The following is a 19,816-nucleotide window of genomic DNA, read 5'->3' on the forward strand; positions in this document are numbered from 1 at the left end:
ACTGAACCCAAATTATGCCACAGTCAAACTCTGAAGGGTATCAAAGAACATAAAAGTGAAGAGCTCCATCCAAAGAACAGCACCTACAAAGATTAATGAAATATCAGTCCACACAGATGAGAAAGAACCAGTACAAGAACTCTGGCAACTTAAAAAGTCAGAATGTCTTTTTACTTCCAAACAACTACTCTAGCTCTCCAGCAATGGTTCTTAACCAGGTCGAAATGGCTGAAATAACAGAAACAAGAATTCAGAACCTTGATGGCAATGATCATCAAGATCCAGGAGAAAGCTGAAACTGAATCCAAAGAATCTAAGGAATCCAGTAAAACTATACGAGGGCTGAAAGACAAAATAGCCATTTTGAGAAAGAACCAGCCTGATCTGATAGAGATGAAAAAGTCACTAGAAGTCTTTCCTCATACTGTCTCAAGAATTAACAGTAGTAAAGAACCAGCCTGATCTGATAGAGATGAAAAAGTTACTAGAAGTCTTTCCTCGTACTGTCTCAAATATTAACAGTAGAATAGACCAAGCTGAGGAAAGAACTTCAGAGCTCGAAGATTGGTTCTTCAAATCAACTCGGTCGGACAAAAATAAAGAAAGAATAAAAAAGAATGAAGAAAACCTACAATAAATATGGGATTATGTAAAGATACCCAAACCTATGATTCATTGGCATCTCTGAAAGACAGAAAGTGAGCAACCTTGAAAACATATTTGAGAATATCATCCATGAAAATTTCCCTAACTTTGCTAGAGAGATGAACATTCAAATTCAGGAAATTCAGAGAACTCCTGTGAGATACTATCCAAGATGACCATCCCCAATACACGTAGTCATCAGATTCTCCAAAGTCAATGTGAAAGAAAAATATTAAAGACAGTTAGAGAGAAAGGGCAGGTCACCTACGAAGATAAGCCCATTATGCTAATAGCAGACCTTTCAATAGAAACTCTATATACCAAAAGAGATTGGTGGCCTATATTCAGCATTTTTAAAGAAAAGGAATGCCAACTGAGAATTTTATATCCGGCCAAACTGAGTTTCATAAGGGAAGGAGAAATAACATTCTTTTCACACAAGCAAATGCTAAGAGAATTTGTTACCACCAGACCTGCCTTACATGAGGTCCTTAAAGGAGTGCTAAACATGGAAACTAAATACTTTTTTTTTTTGAGACAGAGTCTCTGTCTGTCCCCCAGGCTGGAGTGTAGTGGCACGATCTCGGCTTACTGCAAGCTCCACCTCCCAGATTCATGCCATTCTCCTGCCTCAGCCTCCCGAGTAGCTGGGACTACGGGCACCTGCCACCACGCCCGGCTAATTTTTTGTATTTTTAGTAGAGACAGAGTTTCACCATGTTAGCCAGGATGGTCTTGATCTCCTGACCTCGTGATCCACCTGTCTCGGTCTCCCAAAGTGCTGGGATTACAGGCATGAGCCACCTCGCCCGGCCGAAACTAAAGACTGTTAACAGCCACCACAAAAATACACTTAAGTACATAGACCATGGACACTGTAAAACTCTACATAATCAAGTCTACATAACAATGAGCTAACAATGCAATGACAGGACCAAATCCACACATATCAATATTAATCTTGAATGTACGTGGGCTAAATGCCCCACTTTAAGAGGCACAAAGTAGTAAGTTTGATAAAAAAGCAAAACACAACTGTATGCTCTGTACAACAGACCCATCTCAAATGTAATGACACACATAGGCTCAAAGTAAAAGGATGGAGAAAAATCTATTAAACAAATTAAAAACAAAAAAAGCGGAAGTTGCTATCTTTATTTCAGACAAAACAGACCTTACACCAACAAAGATACAAAAGGACAAAGAAGTGCGTTACATAAAGATAAAGGGTTCAATTCAACAAGAAGACTTAACTATCCTAAATATATATGCACCCAACACTGGAGCACTGATATTCATAAGACAAATTCTTAGGCTCCTACGAAGAGACTTAGATTACCACACAATAATAGTGGGAAACTTCAACACCTCACTGAGGATATTGGATAGATCATTGAGGCGGAAAGCTAACAAAGACATTCATGACCTAAACTCAACACTTGAGCAAACAGACCTAATAGACATGGTGATAGAGGACACTGCACCCAACAGAATATACATTCCTCTCATTTGCACATGGCACATACTCTAACATAAAACGTATGTTTGGCCCTCAATCAATTCTCCGTGAATTCACAAAACTAAAATTATAACAATCACACTCCCAGACTACAGTGCAGTAAAAATAGATATCAATACCAAGAAGATATCTCAAAACCATACAATTACATAGAAATTAAACAACCTGCTCCTGAATGACTTTTGGTTAAACAATGAAATTAAGGCAGAAGTCAAGAAATTATTGGAATCTATTGAAAACAAACATATAACATACTAGAATCTCTGGGGCACAATTAAAGCAGTGTTAAGATGGAAGTTTATAGCACTAAGCGCCAACATCAAAAAATTGGAAACATCTCAAATTAACAATCTAACATTACACCTGGAAGAAATAGAAAAACAAGAGAGAAAAACTGTCTCTCTTCACAAATGATATTATTCTGTACCTAGAAAACCCCCTAGTCTCTGCCCAAAAGCTCCTAGATCTGATAAACAACTTTAGAAAACTTTCAGAATACAAAATCAATGTACAAAAATCAGCATTTTTATACATCAACAACATCCAAGCTGAGAGCTAAATCGTGAATGCAGTCTCATTCATAATAGCCACAAAAAGAATAAAATAACTAGAAGTACAGCTAAACAGGGAGAAGAAAGACCTCTACAATGATAATTACAAAACTGCTGAAAGAAGTCACAGATTACACAAAAAAATGGAAAAACATTTCATACTCATGGATAGGAAGAATTGATATAATTAAAATGGCCATACTGCCCAAAGCAATGAACAAATTCAGTGCTATTCCTATCAAACTACCAATGACATTTTTCACAGAACTGGAAAAAAAACTGTCCTAAAATCTATATGGAAGCAAGAAAGAGCCTAAAAGTTTAGTGCTGTCCTAAGCAGAAAGATCAAAGCCAGAGGCATCACACTACTTGACTTCAAACTGTACTATAAGGCTATAGGAACCAAAACAGCATGATACTGGTACAGAAACAGAGACATAGACCAATGGAATAGGTGAGACAGCCAAGAAATAAAGCTGCACTCCTACAACCATCTGATCTCCAACAAAGTTGACAAAAACAAGCAGTGGGAAAGGACTCCTTATTCAATAAATCATGTTGGGATAACTGCCTAGCCATATGCAGAAGATTGAAACTTGACCCTTCCTTACACCATATAAAAAAATCAACCCATGATGAATTAAATACTTAAATGTAAAAGTTAAAATTATGAAAACCCTAGAAGAAAATCTAGAAAGTACCATTCTGGACATGGGTCCTGGCAAAGATTTCATGATAAATACTCCAAAAGAAAGTGCAACTAAAACAAAAATTGACAAATGGGACCTGTTGATTATAGCTCCCGTGAATAGCTTCTTCTGCACAGCAAAAGCAATTATCAATGGAGTAAAGAGACAACCTACAGAATGAGAGAAAATATTTGTAAACTATGCATCTGAGAAAGGTCTAATATCTAGAATCTATAAGGAATTTAAATTAACAAGCAACAAATAAACAACCCTATTAAAAAATGGGCAAAGAACTTGGACATTTCTCAAAAGAAGATATACACAACCAACAAGCTTATGGAAAAATGCTCAAAATCACTAATCATTAGTGAAATGCAAATCAAATCTACAATGAGATAACATCTCAGACCAGTCAGAATGGCTGTTATTAAAAAGTCAAAAAATGGCTGGGTGTGGTGGCTCACACCTGTAATCCCAGCACTTTGGGAGGCCGAGGTGGGTGAATCACCTGAGGTCAAGAGTTCGAGATCAGCCTGCCCAACATGGCAAAACCCCGTCTCTACTAAAAATACAAAAAAATTAGCTAGGCGTGGTGGCAGGTGCCTGTAATCCCAGCTACTTGGGAGGTTGAGGCAGGAAGATTGCTTGAATCCGTGACGGTGAGCCAAGATTGTGCCACTGCACTCAAGCCTGGGCAACAAGAGTGAAACTGCATCTCAAAAAAAAAAAAAAAAAAAAGAAAAAAGAAAAAAGTCAAAAAATAACAGGTGATGATGAGGTTGCAGAGAAAAAGGAATGCTTATACACTGATGGTGGGAATGTAAATTAGTTCAGTCACTGTGGAAAGCAATTTGGAGATAATCTCAAATAACATACAACAGCAATTCATTCAACTCAGCAATCTCGCTACTGGGTATATACCCGAAGGAACATAAGTTATTCTACCATGAAGACAAACGCATGCATATGTTCATTGCAGCACTATTCACAGTATCAAAGACATGGAATCAGCATACATGTGCATCAATGGTAGACTTGGTAGAGAACATATGGTACATATACACCATGGAATACTATGCAGCCATGAAAAGAATAAGATCATGTGATTTGCAGCACCACGTATGGAACTACAGGCCATTATCCTAAGTGAATTAACACAGGAACAGAAAAGCAAATAGTACATGTCCTAACTTACAAGTGACAGCTAAAAATTGAGTACACATAGACACAATGAAGGGAACAATAAGCACTGGCGCCTATTTGAGGGTGGAGAATGGGAGGAGGATGAGGATTGAAAAACTACCTATTGGGGGTACTATGTTTATTACCAGGGTGACAAAATAATTTGTACACCAAACCTGTGTGACATGGAATCTACTCATGTAACAAACCTGCACACGTATCCCCAAACTGAAACGGAAACTGAAAGTTAGAAAGAAGTAAAACAAAACAAACTGAAACTGAAAGTTAGAAGTAAAACAAAACAAAATCCTGCCATTTATTATAAAATAGATAAACCTGGAGGATATTATGTTAAGAGAAATACTGTCTTGGTCCATTTTTTGTTGCTTATAACAGAATACCTGAAACTGGGTAATTTATAAAGAAAATAAATGTATTTCTTAAAATCGTGGTGGCTGAGAAGTCCAGTGTTGAGGAGTCACCTCTAGTGAGAGCCTTCTTGCTGATGGAGACTCTCTGAAGTGTCCCAAGCCAGTACGGGGGATCACATGGTAACAGGACTGAGCACACTAACACTCGGGTCTCTTTTCTTTTTCTTACAAGGCCACCAGTTCTCCTTGAATGATAACCCGTTAATCCATTAACCCATTAATCTATTTAAACATGAATGAATTAATCCATTAATGAGGGCAGAACCCTTATGATCCACTCTCCTCTTAAAGGCCCTATCTCTCAATACTGCCACATTGGGGATTAAGTTTTCACATGAGTTTTGGAGGGCGCTTTCAAACCATAGCAAATAGCCAGGCACATAATGACAGATACCTCATTATCTCATTTATATGTGGAATGTAAAAGATTCTAACTTATAGAAATAGGGAGTAAAATTGCAGTTACCCAAGGCTTGGGATAGAGGCACTGGGGCAATGCTTGCCAAAAGACAAAAAATTGCAATTAGACAGAAGGAATAACTTAAGAGCTCCATTGTACATCATGACAACTAAAGATAACAATGTATTATATATTTAAAAATTGTTAAGCTATTAGATTTTAGGTGTCCTCACCACAAAAAATAAGCATATTAAAGAAATGTACATGTTAAATAACTTGATTTAGCTATTCCACAATGTAGATATATATCACATGTTGTATACCATAAATATATACAATTTTTACTTGTCAGTTAAAAAATAAATAAAAAAGAAATACTTCTGAATTAAAGAAAATTTAAGATCAAAAATAAATTCATGGGTGTTGAATATTTTAATCACCAGTGGTGTCAAGGTACTGAACAAATGCCTGCTTTGATTGGCAGGAGACACTTATTAATCCTCGCTGAATGATTGCCCCTGCAATATTCTTGACTGACAGGTCTTCACCCCCTAACTCATTCCTTCTGCAAGTGTACCTAATGGACAATTTAGTACAAGAAGGGAATTTATTTATGTCTGTGGCTTTATCTCCCCTTCCTCTTGGGAGTTGTTCTATTCACTGATATCAATTGTTGTCTTAGTTCATTTGGGCTGCTACAACAAAATACCATAGACTGGGTGTCTTCTAAATAACTGGAATTTATTCCTCACAGCTCTGGAGGATAGAAGTGCAGGATCAAGGTACTGGACGATTCAGTGTCTGGTGAGGGTCCACTTTCTGGCTCACAGAGTGTCTTCTCAGTGTGCCCTCACATGACAGAAAGGGGCCTCTTTTATAAGAGAACTCATTTTATTCATGAGAGCTCTGTTATTATGAACTGATCACCTCTCAAAGGCGCCTCCTCTCAAAGGCCCTTCCTCCATCATATTGGGCGGTAGAATTTTAATGTATGGATTTTTGGCGGTACACAAACTTTCAGTCTATTGCAAATGTTCTCCCTTAGTTGCTGTCATGAGTTAGCTTGGCAGTGAGGCCTGTCCCTGTGGTACAGTGCTGCATGGTCCAGTACTACAGCAATGACAGGGTGTCAGTCAGTCCACCTGGGGGTTTCAGCGTCAGAAAATTGCTTGTACCGGACATATGCTGCATTCCCCAATATCAGCTTTAGCTGCAATATTGGTACTAGTTTGATTCTCTATTTGCTTTACTATTTTGTCTTAGTTTTAAATTGGGTTATAACTTGCCGAGAAGGAGGGGTAGAATTTATCAAATCCCCTCGAATCTGAAAAATTCCAAGGAACACATAAATTTTCTTTTCCCGGCTTTTACTTTAAGATGATAGTCTGTAAATTTATACAAAAGATATTAAAAAGAAAAAAAGAAGATGTTTTCTTTGTCTTTTCTGAACAATGTGAATAATTATAATTTTTAAAATCTCAGCCCAGCCTACATGTTTTTACTTTTTAATTCAGAACTCTTACTTTTACATAAAGGAACTAATTCATAATCCTAGTTATAATATTGTATTGTTCCTAGATTATAAAACCATATTAAAACTATTATTTTATTAAATCTTAGACCTTTAAAAGCATCTCAAAAAAATCAATATTTTTGTTTTTATTTATAAATGTATTTAATATTCAGCAATAATTTTAATAGGCTATGATCTAGGGTAGATCAGGTAAAAATAGAGTTTTTTTTTTTACTACTATTTAGTTCCTTGCAAATTTCATGTATTTGTGAAAAGCATATTAAAAATACCACCCATCAGAGAAATGCAAATCAAAACCACAGTGAGATACCATCTCACACCAGTTAGAATGGCCATCATTAAAAAATCAGGAAACAACAGGTGCTGGAGAGGATGTGGAGAAATAGGAACACTTTTACACTGTTGGTGGGACTGTAAACTAGTTCAACCATTGTGGAAGTCAGTGTGGCGATTCCTCAGGGATCTAGAACTAGAAATACCATTTGACCCAGCCATCCCATTACTGGGTATATACCCAAAGGACTATAAATCATGCTGCTATAAAGACACATGCACACGTATGTTTATTGAGGCACTATTCACAATAGCAAAGAGTTGGAACCAACCCAAATGTCCAACAACGATAGACTGGATTAAGAAAATGTGGCACATATACACCATGGAATACTATGCAGCCATAAAAAATGATGAGTTCGTGTCCTTTGTAGGGACATGGATGAAACTGGAAAACATCATTCTCAGTAAACTATCGCAAGGACAAAAAACCAAACACCGCATGTTCTCACTCATAGGTGGGAATTGAACAGTGAGAACTCATGGACACAGGAAGGGGAACATCACGATCCGGGGACTGTTGAGGGGTGGGGGGAGGGGGGAGGGACAGCATTAGGAGATACACCTAATGCTAAATGACGAGTTAATGGGTACAGGAAATCAACATGTCACATGGATACATATGTAACAAACGTGCACATTGTGCACATGTACCCTAAAACCCTAAAGTATAATAAAAAAAAAAAGAAAGAAAAAAAAATAATAATAAAAAATAAAAATACCACCCATCATCTCTTTGCTCAGAGGTGACCACTGTTAACATTTTGGTGTGCATCCTTCTAGGCTATATTCCATGTAATGAACACATAACACACACATGCATACATCTCTCTATTTTTCAGAAAAATAAATCAAGTCTTAGAGAGGTCGTGACTTGACTAAATTAACCCTCTTATTGCCAATGTGAGACAGAAATTAGAGCTCTTACATTTGCTTTAGAGATGGCTCAAGAAATCCTTCCTAGTGAAATAGTTTTAAATATTGAAGGATCGGTGAATTCACATTAGCTTTTTTAGGAGACTACCTGAAAGTCTGTTTTGAGGAGATGCTCTTTAAGGCGCCTCATTAAAATGATAAACACCAGGAGCGGGTTGGTGCTTAGTGAAATCTCTAGGGGAGAAGGGTGAATCTCACCAGGATTAACATATCTTGGGAACCACGAATCACTGCTTTGGAAAAGATGTAGCTTACCATAAAAGACAAACTATAAAGGCACTGCCATTTCTCAAAAGAACAAAAGATGAGCAGAAAATGTAGACCAAATTATATCAATTGGGAGCTTATGTCTTATAACATTTGATGGAGAATTCCATGTGGAAAATGTGCCATCACCAGATGGAGAAATATTTTATAATGCCTATTTTTCAGTTGGATTACAACATAGAAAAATGCCATATTTGAGCTTGGTCATAGGCTGCTTAGGGATGCCATGTGTACAGAACTCTCCTCACAGTGTACTTTCCCATCCCACTGAGGGCCAAATCTCCAAACCACTCTAAATCTGACAAAGCTAGGAGAAAAATTCTAGATAAAGGTGAAGAAATACAATGACATAAAAATTCAATTACATTGAGTAATTTCATTCCATAGAATTCAATATGGTTTTTAAGTCTTGCAATTTTTACAAACTTTTTGCCATATATATACATGTTTGCATTTTTTATTTTTTTTGAGACATGGTCTTGCCCTGTCACCCAGGCTGGAGTGGCAAGATCACAACACACTGCAGCCTAGTCCTCCTGAGCTTAAGTGATTCTCCCACTTCAACCTCCCAAGTAGCTGGGGCTGCAAGCATGTGCCATCCAGCTTGGTTTTGTGTTTTTTGTAGAGACAGGGTTTGGCCATGTTGCCCAGGCTGGTCTTAAACTCCTGGGCTCAAGTGATCTGCCCACCTCAGCCTCCCAAAGTGCTGGGATTACAGGCGTGAACCACCATGCTTGGCCCCAAAAGCTTTATATTTATAGCTTACTTTGAAATAGGCACTGTTCCAAAATATATGAGACCTTTATAATGGCTGTTTATAGACCTTGTTACAGATTGAATGTTTGCATTTTCCCCCACGTGGTGGTATTAGGAAGTGAGGTATTTGGGAGGTAATTAGGTCATGAGGGTGGAGCCCTCATGTAGGTGCTCTCTGAAGCACCTAAGAAACTCCAGAGCTGCTTCTTGCTCTTGGCCATACAATGAGAAGATGGCCATGTACAAACTGAATCTGCCCTCACCTTGATCTTGAACTTCCTAGCCCCCAGAACTGTGAGAAATAAGTGAGTTTTGTTTAAGTCATCCAGTCTATGGTAATTTGTTACAGCAGCCTAAAGTGTCTAAGACCTTAATTTGGAATTTGGGGATTGCCTATGATCTGTGGGCTGATAACAGATTCAAACATTATTAGAAGAGTTGTCTGTTAGTATGCTCAAAAGCAGAGGGCACAGTGTGTGCTGGGTTTGTCATGTAGAAATATTCTTTTCTTCCAGGGCCACAACTCCTTTGATGGGCATTTTGAATAGGAATGCAATTAAAAAGTAGATTGGATATTCTGTCGCAGAGTATAATGGATAATGACATTTTGATCAGTTAAAACATGTACAATTTCTAAAAATTTTATTTTTTTCTGAAGATATTTATATATTAATCATAGGTTGGAGGAATACAGAAAAATAAAGCTCCCTGAGAAACTTTAATCTTGAGTGGTCACATTACTCCTGGATCCCCACTGTGTATGTGTCACCACTTCGAGGGATACACATACTCCCACACACAATGACAAATAAATAGAAACAGGTTTATAGACCATACCGTTTATAACTTTTAAGTCATTTTTTAAAATGTGAATATTTATCCATGCCATCAAATATCATTTTAAAATATAGATTTTAATGAATGACCAATATTTATTGTTCTGGATATTACATACAACCTATGCTTAAGATTTAGGCTGTCATACATATAAGTTGTTTCTCTCTCTTCTTTATAACTGACCCTGTGTTTAACATCTTTATTAACAAATAATTGTTTATATCTTTGACTGTTTCCTCACAGTGAGTTCATAGAATTAGTTAGTAAGTCAAACATTATAGAAAATTTTTAAGAATTTTGATGAATATTGGTAAATTACCTATTAAAAAGATGTAACAGGTAACATTCTCACTAGTGACACATAAATATCCACTGTCTTATAACCTCACTAATAATGAGTATTATTGTAAAACAATTGCTTATATGATGTGTTAAAAATGGGCCCGGCATTTAAAGTCCTTTGATTTGACCATAAGTTGAACTTTAAGAAATATTTTTATCGTCCATACGTATTTTTTTATTTTGTGCATCAGCCTTTCCCATTTTGTCGATTTTCCTAGTGGCATATTCATCTCTTTCTACTGTGTAAGAGCATTTTATGTATTAGGAATAATGACCCATTGTCTGTTATTTATGGTGTTCCAGTTTCCTTCTAGTTTGTGTTTTTTCAGATTTTGCTTTTGGAAGCTTTTGTTGCATAAACATTTTAAATTTTTATGTGATCAAACCCATCAGTCTTTTACTTTATGTTCTCTTTTCTTTATTTCTATGCTTGGAAATGCTTTCCCTACTGTGAGACAGATATTTACCTGAAACAACACATAAAACATTGTTTTACAACTGCTGCTATTTTTATTGGCTCTCTTCTGGAAAGGCGTGCCTTGTGAACAAGGTGAGAACAGAAAGGAGGGAGAGGACCCAGGCGGGAGTATGTGTTGAGCAGTAGAAGCTGCTGAAGCTCTCACTTCTGATTAGGCTCTGAAGGCTTTTCCTCTTTTTAGCAACTGCAAGCATCAGGATTAATGAGAGGAAGAAAGAGCAAATCAGTGTACTTTGAAGCAGTGTCTTTTGCAAGAGCTGGGGGCATCCACAGCATCCGTTCAAATTGTGACCTCCACCAGGCGATCCTCTTGGGCGCTATTCCTCTCAGGGAGCCTGGGGTCCCTGCTGGCCTTCAGCTTCCTTCCTGTCTGGCTAGGCAAGGGAGTGGGGGGAAAAGGGAGAAAGGAGGTGAGAGGTGCACAGAGCAATGGGAGAAGCTTGAACTGGGTCTTTGAGAGAGACAGGAAGTCATTCTTCCATGCCCCTATCTTCATCTGCTCAGCTTTCTTCCAGCTTTTCCAGAGCTGAAATAAGAATGCAGGCTCAGATGTTTAATTCACAATTAAACACAGCACAAATGTGAGCTCTCAAATGTGATCAAGGGACAATCACTCAAGAGTGAAATTTAAGAGATCAACCAAAAGGAGCTGGGTGGCCCGGGTTCTCTAGAATCTGAGCCCCCAGACAGACACTATCTGTGCCCACTCCCCGAGTGAGGCTGGTCTTGTCACCCTGGCCGATTCCTGCAGGTATGATCATAAAGACAAATAATTCTTGATCTTAGTAGTCATGATCAGAGCTCTGTGTGCTGTGGGAATTATCCTCAGGATTTTATACATAATCAGTAGAGAAAATGAGCATTTGGAGAATAGGAGAATGTTAAAGAATAAAAATGTCATCTTTAATTTGCTTTATATAGCCAAGGTATTCATAAATTATTTAGCTGCATCCTGCTCCACTGTGAGAGCAAGTGAGGGCTTTTGATGTTCTAAGGAGGGACTATTCTCATTCAGACATGTTACTTTGCTTGAGGAAAAGGCACATCTTTAGCACTGGCTAGGGTCACATATAAAAGTCACAGAAGGCAATAGGCTGAAGGCTACCATCCATATCTATTGGAATCTGATATTAAACATAAAAATGTTCTCCTTGTATTTATAGCAGTCCATTTATCTGGTTCAGCAGTGTATAGATCTTTACTGAAATTGGGGAGTATGCTTGGGATGGCATTGTTCAAACACAAGACTCCTTGGAGAGTGATAAGTTCACCTTGGTAGCTTCTGCAGAGGCATCTCAAAGCAAAGACAGCCATCCTTCATGGAAACTACTGGTGGTGAAAATTCCACAGCAGCTGGGCCTTTGCATGAGCAGGTGTAGGTGCATGGCAGAGAGGATTCATCACCATATTTCTTGGCGGTTCTCTTGACTTCTGATTCTGATCTCTCTTCTGGACAAACCCAATGCCCTGAACGATGGTGATGCTGGAGTCAGTAAGTCAAGGAGCAGATTTATTCTGGGCATTGTAGGGAAGGCACATGCCTTTCACTTTCCAGAAGTGATAATTGAAGAGTAGAAAGGTGAGGGAAGTAAATGCTTAATTTATTACATATATTGATTTGACCTAGGGCAGTGAGAGAAGCTATAGGTCAGCAGGATCCAGAAGCCCTAGGAGAACATAGGCTGCTTAGCTCTTTTATGCATAATTTATATTCTTCCTCTTTGTGTCTTCATTATTTTCTGTGGCTCAAAACCTCTATTGTCCTACCTGACCTTTCTTCATGGTGGAGCTGACCATACTCCCAGAACTCTGTCTTTTATTACTGTTTATTTAATTTACATGTAGATTGCACATTATCATCATCATCACAGGGTAAGAGCCCTATTACCAGCGTAACATAGAATGCACTAAGCACACTCTAGCCAGACCTATAACCTTACTTAGCATCCCACTATTCCTGGCCTAACTTTCTTACTTCTGCGATCCCAGAAATGCAAAATGCTTCCAAATTCTCCATCTTTTCTCTCTTCCTTCTCATGCCCTGGTTTATCTGTACAGTTTTCTTTGCAATTGCTACTTTAGCTCCTCAATGTCTTCCACACTCTACGATAGGATAATAGAAAATATTTCCCAGATTTGGCTGCATATTGGAATCATCTGCCTTGATGGCAGCAATTACATCAGAATCTCTGGGAGTGAGAGCCAAGTTTCAGTAATTTTTTTGCAGCTCTCTAGGTAATTTAAAAAAATATCTGGTTTGAGATCCAGCGTACCAGATCCTTGCTACTCAATGTGTGCCTCAGGCCAGGAGCAAGGGCATCACCTGGAGCATGCTTGAAATGCAGGCTCTCAGGCCCCACCCCTGTCATCCTGTTGAATCTAAGTGTGCATTTTAACAAGACCACAATTTGATTTATATGCACAGTGAAGTTTGAGAAGACAAGGGATCCTCTTCAAACAATACATTGCAATCAACAGTGTCTGGTTTTCCATTTGCATTAGCCAAAGATCGCCATAAATTCACTAGAGTCAAAGTTAGGTTTATTAAACCTGTGACAATGTGGGAAAATAAGCATCAGAGGAAACATGGGGCCTCTAAGTAAGAGGCAGTCAGGAGAGGCAGAGTATAAGACTTGGGCTTGTGCTATGTGATTCAACAGCGGTGGGCTCTTAAATCCTCCCTACTCCTAGGGAAAAATAACAGATCAGAGCTCTGAATTGCCTCCCGCTTCCTTCCTGACAGCACTCAATCCAGAACTGGTCCTTGCTTTCTTAAACTCTTTTTCAAGGAGAAGGCATTTTGGTCTGCCCAGCACAGTGCTTTAGGTGGGCCAGGGAGCAGAGGGCCTGGGTGACAATAAACAGTTCACTATCTTTATAGCATATAGCTAATGGCAGCCACATCCCACTGTTTACTTGTATTAAGCAGTTGTAATGTGGTTGTATACAGTGTTTTCTGTAGCAATAACTTGACACATTTTTTTTTTTTTTTTTTTTTTGGAGATGGAGTCTCGCTCTGTCACCCAGGCTGGAGTGCAGTGGCGCAGTCTCGGCTCACTGCAAGCTCCGCCTCCCGGGTTCACGCCATTCTCCTGTCTCAGCCTCTCTGAGTAGCTGGGACTACAGGCGCCCGCCACCACGCCCGGCTAATTTTTTTGTATTTTTAATAGAGACGGGGTTTCACCGTGGTCTCGATCTCCTGACCTTGTGATCCGCCCGCCTCGGCCTCCCAAAGTGCTGGGATTACAAGCGTGAGCCACCGCGCCCGGCCACTTGACACATTAAATGCTGCTTTCCAGCCTCGCACTGACTGTGAATGTCCAGGCTCAATGGAGACTTTAACAACCTGAGTCAGAACTACTGAAGGACCTGACAGCCTCACTGTGTCTCCCCTACACTCTAAGGAGATGACTTCACAGAGATTTGGAAGGGAAATGAGGGGTCTTTAGGAACAGAATGTTTTTTGAGGGTCTTCAGAGAGCAGCGGCTCTTTCTCTTACCACTGAAGAAAGGGCCACTGGTCATATTTCTCCTAAAGATTGTGGTGTTTCTGAACTTGGGGCCTGAGACTCAATTTCATCTGGTGGTTGTTCAGTGGCAGTACCTGTAGACAAGCTCCAACGGCACCGGCGAAGTCTTATAGAAGACAGAAACGTGGCAGAGCTGGTTGGGAGAAGATTATGGCCATCTCCAGAACCTTAAGTCCGACCCATTTCCTGTGGGGATTAGGTTGGTGGGACAGGGAATCCAACTTTTCCATGGCAACATATGTAGCTAGAGAAGGTCTTGATTTCTAGGCAGCCCCCAATGAATCTCCCCAAAGACAAAGGAATTCCTCACAAAGACTTTGGGGTAGACCCCTTGCTGGGGGTGAGGAGCTGACCATACCACACCAACCCTGTACAGCTCCAAGGTCAAACAGTTTTATAGGCAGTGCTCACTTGGGGGCCTGAGGCCACTCTGCCATCTGCAAATAGCAGCCCTGGTCCCTTTGGTCTCTGCAGCTGGCCATTGTCAGACGTGTGTGTAGTTTGGACATGTAACTTTGCCTCTGTTACAGAGGCTGACTCCTCTCCCCTTCATCCCAGTAGCAAAATAAGTTTAGACATAAGCCTAGGAGGAGAGTAAAGAGAGGGGGGAAAAAACATTCAGAGTGAGAAGCTATTAATGAAAAAGATACCTGCCTTCCAATCAGGTATGGGCAGACCTATGCCAACCTTGCAGTGTCTGTAGCTTGCCAGCCAGTACGATGGAAACTCATTGTCAGGTATTATGTGAGATCCACAATGTTTGGACACCATTGCTTATTCAGCTATCAGGCTAACTAACCATACAATCCAGCATACTTTTTTTTTTTTTTTTTTTTTTTTAATGATGACCACAAACCTATCCATGCAATTTTTGTCAAAAATGTTGCTGACATCAAGACTCGGTATCCCATGGCTGACATACTTGCTATTAGCTTCTAGGCATGCTCCCTTCCTTTCATAAGTGCTTACAGAATAATTAAAGGCTGTTTTATCAGTGATGATTATAGCTGTGTTTACTGAGCTTGCCACACCCTGGGCACTGCGGCTCGGCATTTTATGTAAATTCCCTCATTCTTATTTACTGTTAGGCCTCTAGGTGGGGACAGAGTCCCAGAAACTCTGGGTCAGTTTTTTACCAGGCTTGGAGACTAAGAACCAGAAGCTTCGACCCGGTGGAAGGTGTGGCCAGAGGGAAAATATTTTAATTGTGGCCGCTATTTCTATCATGCATCATATTCTGGGGCTTGCTAGAGAATCACCCTGTGCCTCTGCCTCCTTCTTGTTAGATTTTGCTACCTTATTGGTTTCTTCCTCACTAGGATAATTTGTGAAGATAGAAATACTTCATTTTCAAACATCTCCCATGATCTTTCAGCTCTGTTTACTTTTAGAATCTTTGCAGTGAGCCAATTTGCTCTATTTTAATTTTGTGGAAACTATTTTTACTAAAGTCTATTTAACATCTGATGATATTGAATGTTCCTTTTTTTCATCTCCCTTTTCCTCTTTTCACCTTTAAATTAAAAATTTCTCATTTTTAGTCTAACAGAGTGCCTCCAAATCACGTGAGATTCCCAAGATCACAGACTTAACAGAATATTTTAACCTTATTAATACATGTGATTAGTGGTTTTAACTTAAAAAAAAAAAAAAAGATTGTCTCTCTAAACAATATCCTGTTGAAGCTGAAAAGTCCCGCAAGGGGATTTAGAATGTGGTGTTTGAGAGCCTGGGCTCCGGGGACCAGCTTCCTGGTTTAATGGCCACCTTCGCCTGTGCTAGCTATGTGACTTTTGGGGGAGTCCCTCTACCTTGCTACAACCAAGTTTCAGCACCTGAAAAGTGGAAGCAAAACATGGCATCAACCTCATAAGGAGCTAGCTGGAAGGAAGGGTTGAATGAGTTAATTCATGTAAAGCATTTTAGTGACCGGGGAAAGTCAGCATCTCATCCATGCATCCCATAAATGTGTATAAGTTGGGTGCCTTCTAGGTCCTAGACACTGTCCCAGGTACTAGTAAAATATAAACATCCACATATGTATTTTAGCTGGTGCTGACAATTGTTAGGAAGAATGATGAATTAGAGAAAGGGGATGTATCAGTAAGACTTCTGCAGAAAAACAGAACCAATAGAATGTATGTCTATACATAGGCTAAAATCTATTTATTTTGTTTAAAGTTTGCTTTAAAAATATTTATTTCATCTAAAACACATTTTCATTGTAGCAGATCCCTGGTAACTAGGTAGTAGAAGAGAAGGCTTAAACTTTCATGTAACTTTAATTGCTGGAGACAAGTGATATTTATGAAAAGTATCTGACCATTCTTGATGGGCCAAATCGGATTAGGTCAATTCAATATAGTGACCTTGCCTTACAGACAGATCTGTGGTCAGATGGAAAACTTACAGAATAGCAGGCTGTATCAATCAGTATTCCCCAGAGAAACGGCACCAGTAAAATATATATGTATATCGAGAGAAGGAGAGAGGGAGAGACGGACATTGTAAGAAAGTGATTCATGTGGTTGTTATTGTGAGGACTGCCAAGTCCATAATCTGTAGGGTAGACCAGGTGGGTTGGAAACCTAAGTACTACTACTCCTTTTTTTTTTTTTCTTTTCCACATGGTACTGATGTAATGCACTACTTCTATGTTGCAGTCTTGAGGCAAGATTCCTTCTTGGGAAAACCTCAGTTTTTGCTCTTAAGAACTTCAACTGATTGCATAAGGCCCACCCACATTACCAAGGGTAATCTTTACCTAAAGTCCTCTATAGATGTTAATCACATCTACAGGATACATTCCCACCAACATCATCATTAGTATTTGACCAAACAATTGGGCACTGTAGCCGAGCCAGGTTGACTCATCAAATTAACCTGGCCAGGGAAAGTGTGTGCTCCCTTATCAGAGAGTCATAGGTGAGCTTCTGAGGAGGTGATGGGTTTGAGCAGAGACCCAAGTGAAGATGAAGAGGGGGCATGCAGATACTGGTGACCAGCAGCCTGCAGCATTGTCCATTTACTTTGGTACTGCCATGGAAAGTTAAATTTCATCCCGGCATCCTGGTTCAATGTATTTAGTTGGTTTTTTTAAATGATAAACAAGAAGCCAAACTCTTGTGACAATTTAGAAGTTAAAATTGTTCAGGAATACTCATAAATGCACAAGACACACCTGACTATGCATGTGTGTGTGTATGCACGTGTGCACGTGCATACACACACACACACACACACACACACTTCCTTTTCCTTCCAGAGATGGTCTTTTCTGTGGTCTTAAATAAGCTTATGTGTTCTGAAAGAGAGCTCTTGCTGTTCCTTTATCATTTAGCTCCAAACATTGCAGATTTAGAAGTGCATTCCCAGAGATAATGCTGAGCATTGGGCAAGTTTTTTTTTTTTTTTTTTTTTTTGAGGGGGTATGTTAAATGAGAAAATGTTTAACTTCTATAGAATTTTCACTGCCAGGACCTCATGCATTCTTTCCCATAGAGTTTTCTTTTATATATATTCACTTTGGTTTGCCTGTGAGGTGTTGTGGCTGTAAGGCCCGAGGGATCGTTTGTACACCAGGAAACTCAAAGATGGTAAACCACGGCCGAGCCTTGTCTTATTCTGTGCGGCATGTAACCTTTCACATTATTCTAATGAAAATAACATTTATGATAGCAGCCTTCTGTGAACTTTCAAAAGCCAGCTGTAATAAAATTGCTGCCTGGGTTTTCTATAGCATCTTTAACTTTGACTTGTGTAGCAATATACCAGGGAAAAAAAGAAACAAAAGCAAACTTTTATTTTCCAAGAAGCTAAATTTGATATTAATGTTTTATGTCCACACTGTGTTAAAATCTATAAAATTTTAGGAAACTGAAGGTCTGAAAAAAAAAAAAGATAGGTTATCTCATGGGATTTTTTTCTTTGGTTGAAGTTTGCAGCCTAATTTTGTTCCTCCAAAGGGCTTGAGATGGTTCCCAATGGAGCTTACCTGTGCTAAGTCTGAACTTTTTTGGAATTACCCCTTGAAAAAGATCAACATATTCTGCCTTGGTTATTGGGACCAGCTGACAAGATATGTTGAGGTTTTAAATCAGGGGCTCCTCTGATATTATTTGTATTAGTCTGTTTTCATGCTGCCGATAAGGACATACCTGAGACTGGGCAATTTACAAAAGAAAGAGGTTTAACTGAACTTACAGTTTCACATGGCTAATAAGGCCTCACAATTGTGGTGGAAAGCAAGGAAGAGCAAGTCACATCTTACATGGATGGTGGCAGGCAAGGGCAGAGAGCTTGTGTAGGGGAACTCCTCTTTATAAAACCATCAGATCTCATGAGACTTATTCACTATCATGAGAACAGCATGGAAAAGACTTGCCCCCCATGATTCAATTACATCCCACCAGGTTCCTCCCACAACACATGGGAATTCAGGATGAGATTTGGGTGGGGACACAGCCACACCATATCATTCCACCCTGGCCCCTCCCAAATCTCATGTCCTCACATTTAAAAACCAATCATGCCTTCCCAACAGTCCCCCATGGTCTTAACTCATTTTGGCATTAACTCAAAAGTCCACAGTCCAGTGTCTCAACTGAGACAAGGCAAGTCTCTTCCACCTATGAGCCTGTAAAATCAAAAGCAAGTTAGTTACTTCCTAGATACAATAGGGGTACAGGCATTGGGTAATACAGCCATTCCAAATGGGAGAAATTGGCCAAAACAAAGTGGGTACAGGCCCCATGCAAGTCCCAAATCCAGCAGGGCAGTCATATTTTAAAGCTCCAGAATTATCTCCTTTGACTCCATGTCTCACATCCAGGTCATGCTGATGCAAGAGGTGGGTTCTCATGGTCTTGAACATCTCTGCCCCTTTGGCTTTGCAGGGTACAACCTACCTTCTGGCTGCTTTCACGGGCTGGCATTGAGTTTCTGTGGCTTTTCCAGGCACACAATGCAAGTTGTCGGTGGATCTACCATTCTGGGATCTGGAGGATAGTGGCCATCTTCTCACAGCTCCACTAGGTGGTTCCCCAGTAGGGACTCTGGGTGGGGGCTTCAACCCCACATTTCCCTTCCACAAAAATGCCCTAGCAGAGATTCTCCATTAGTGCCCTGCCTCTACAGCAAAATTCTGTCTGGGCATCCAGGTGTTTCCATACATCTTCTGAAATCTAGGTGGAGGTTCCCAAACCCCAATTCTTGACTTCTGTGCAGTTGCAAGCTCAACACCATGTGGAAGCTGCCAAGGCTTGGGGCTTGCACCCTCTGAAGCCATGGCCTGAGTGTTATGTTGGCACCTTTCAGCCATGGCTAGAGCAGTTGGGAGGCACAGCACCAAGTCCCTAGGCTGCATGCAGCATGGGGACCCTGGGCC

Source organism: Symphalangus syndactylus, chromosome 16 (assembly GCF_028878055.3).
Source record: "Symphalangus syndactylus isolate Jambi chromosome 16, NHGRI_mSymSyn1-v2.1_pri, whole genome shotgun sequence".
Lineage (NCBI taxonomy): Eukaryota > Metazoa > Chordata > Mammalia > Primates > Hylobatidae > Symphalangus > Symphalangus syndactylus.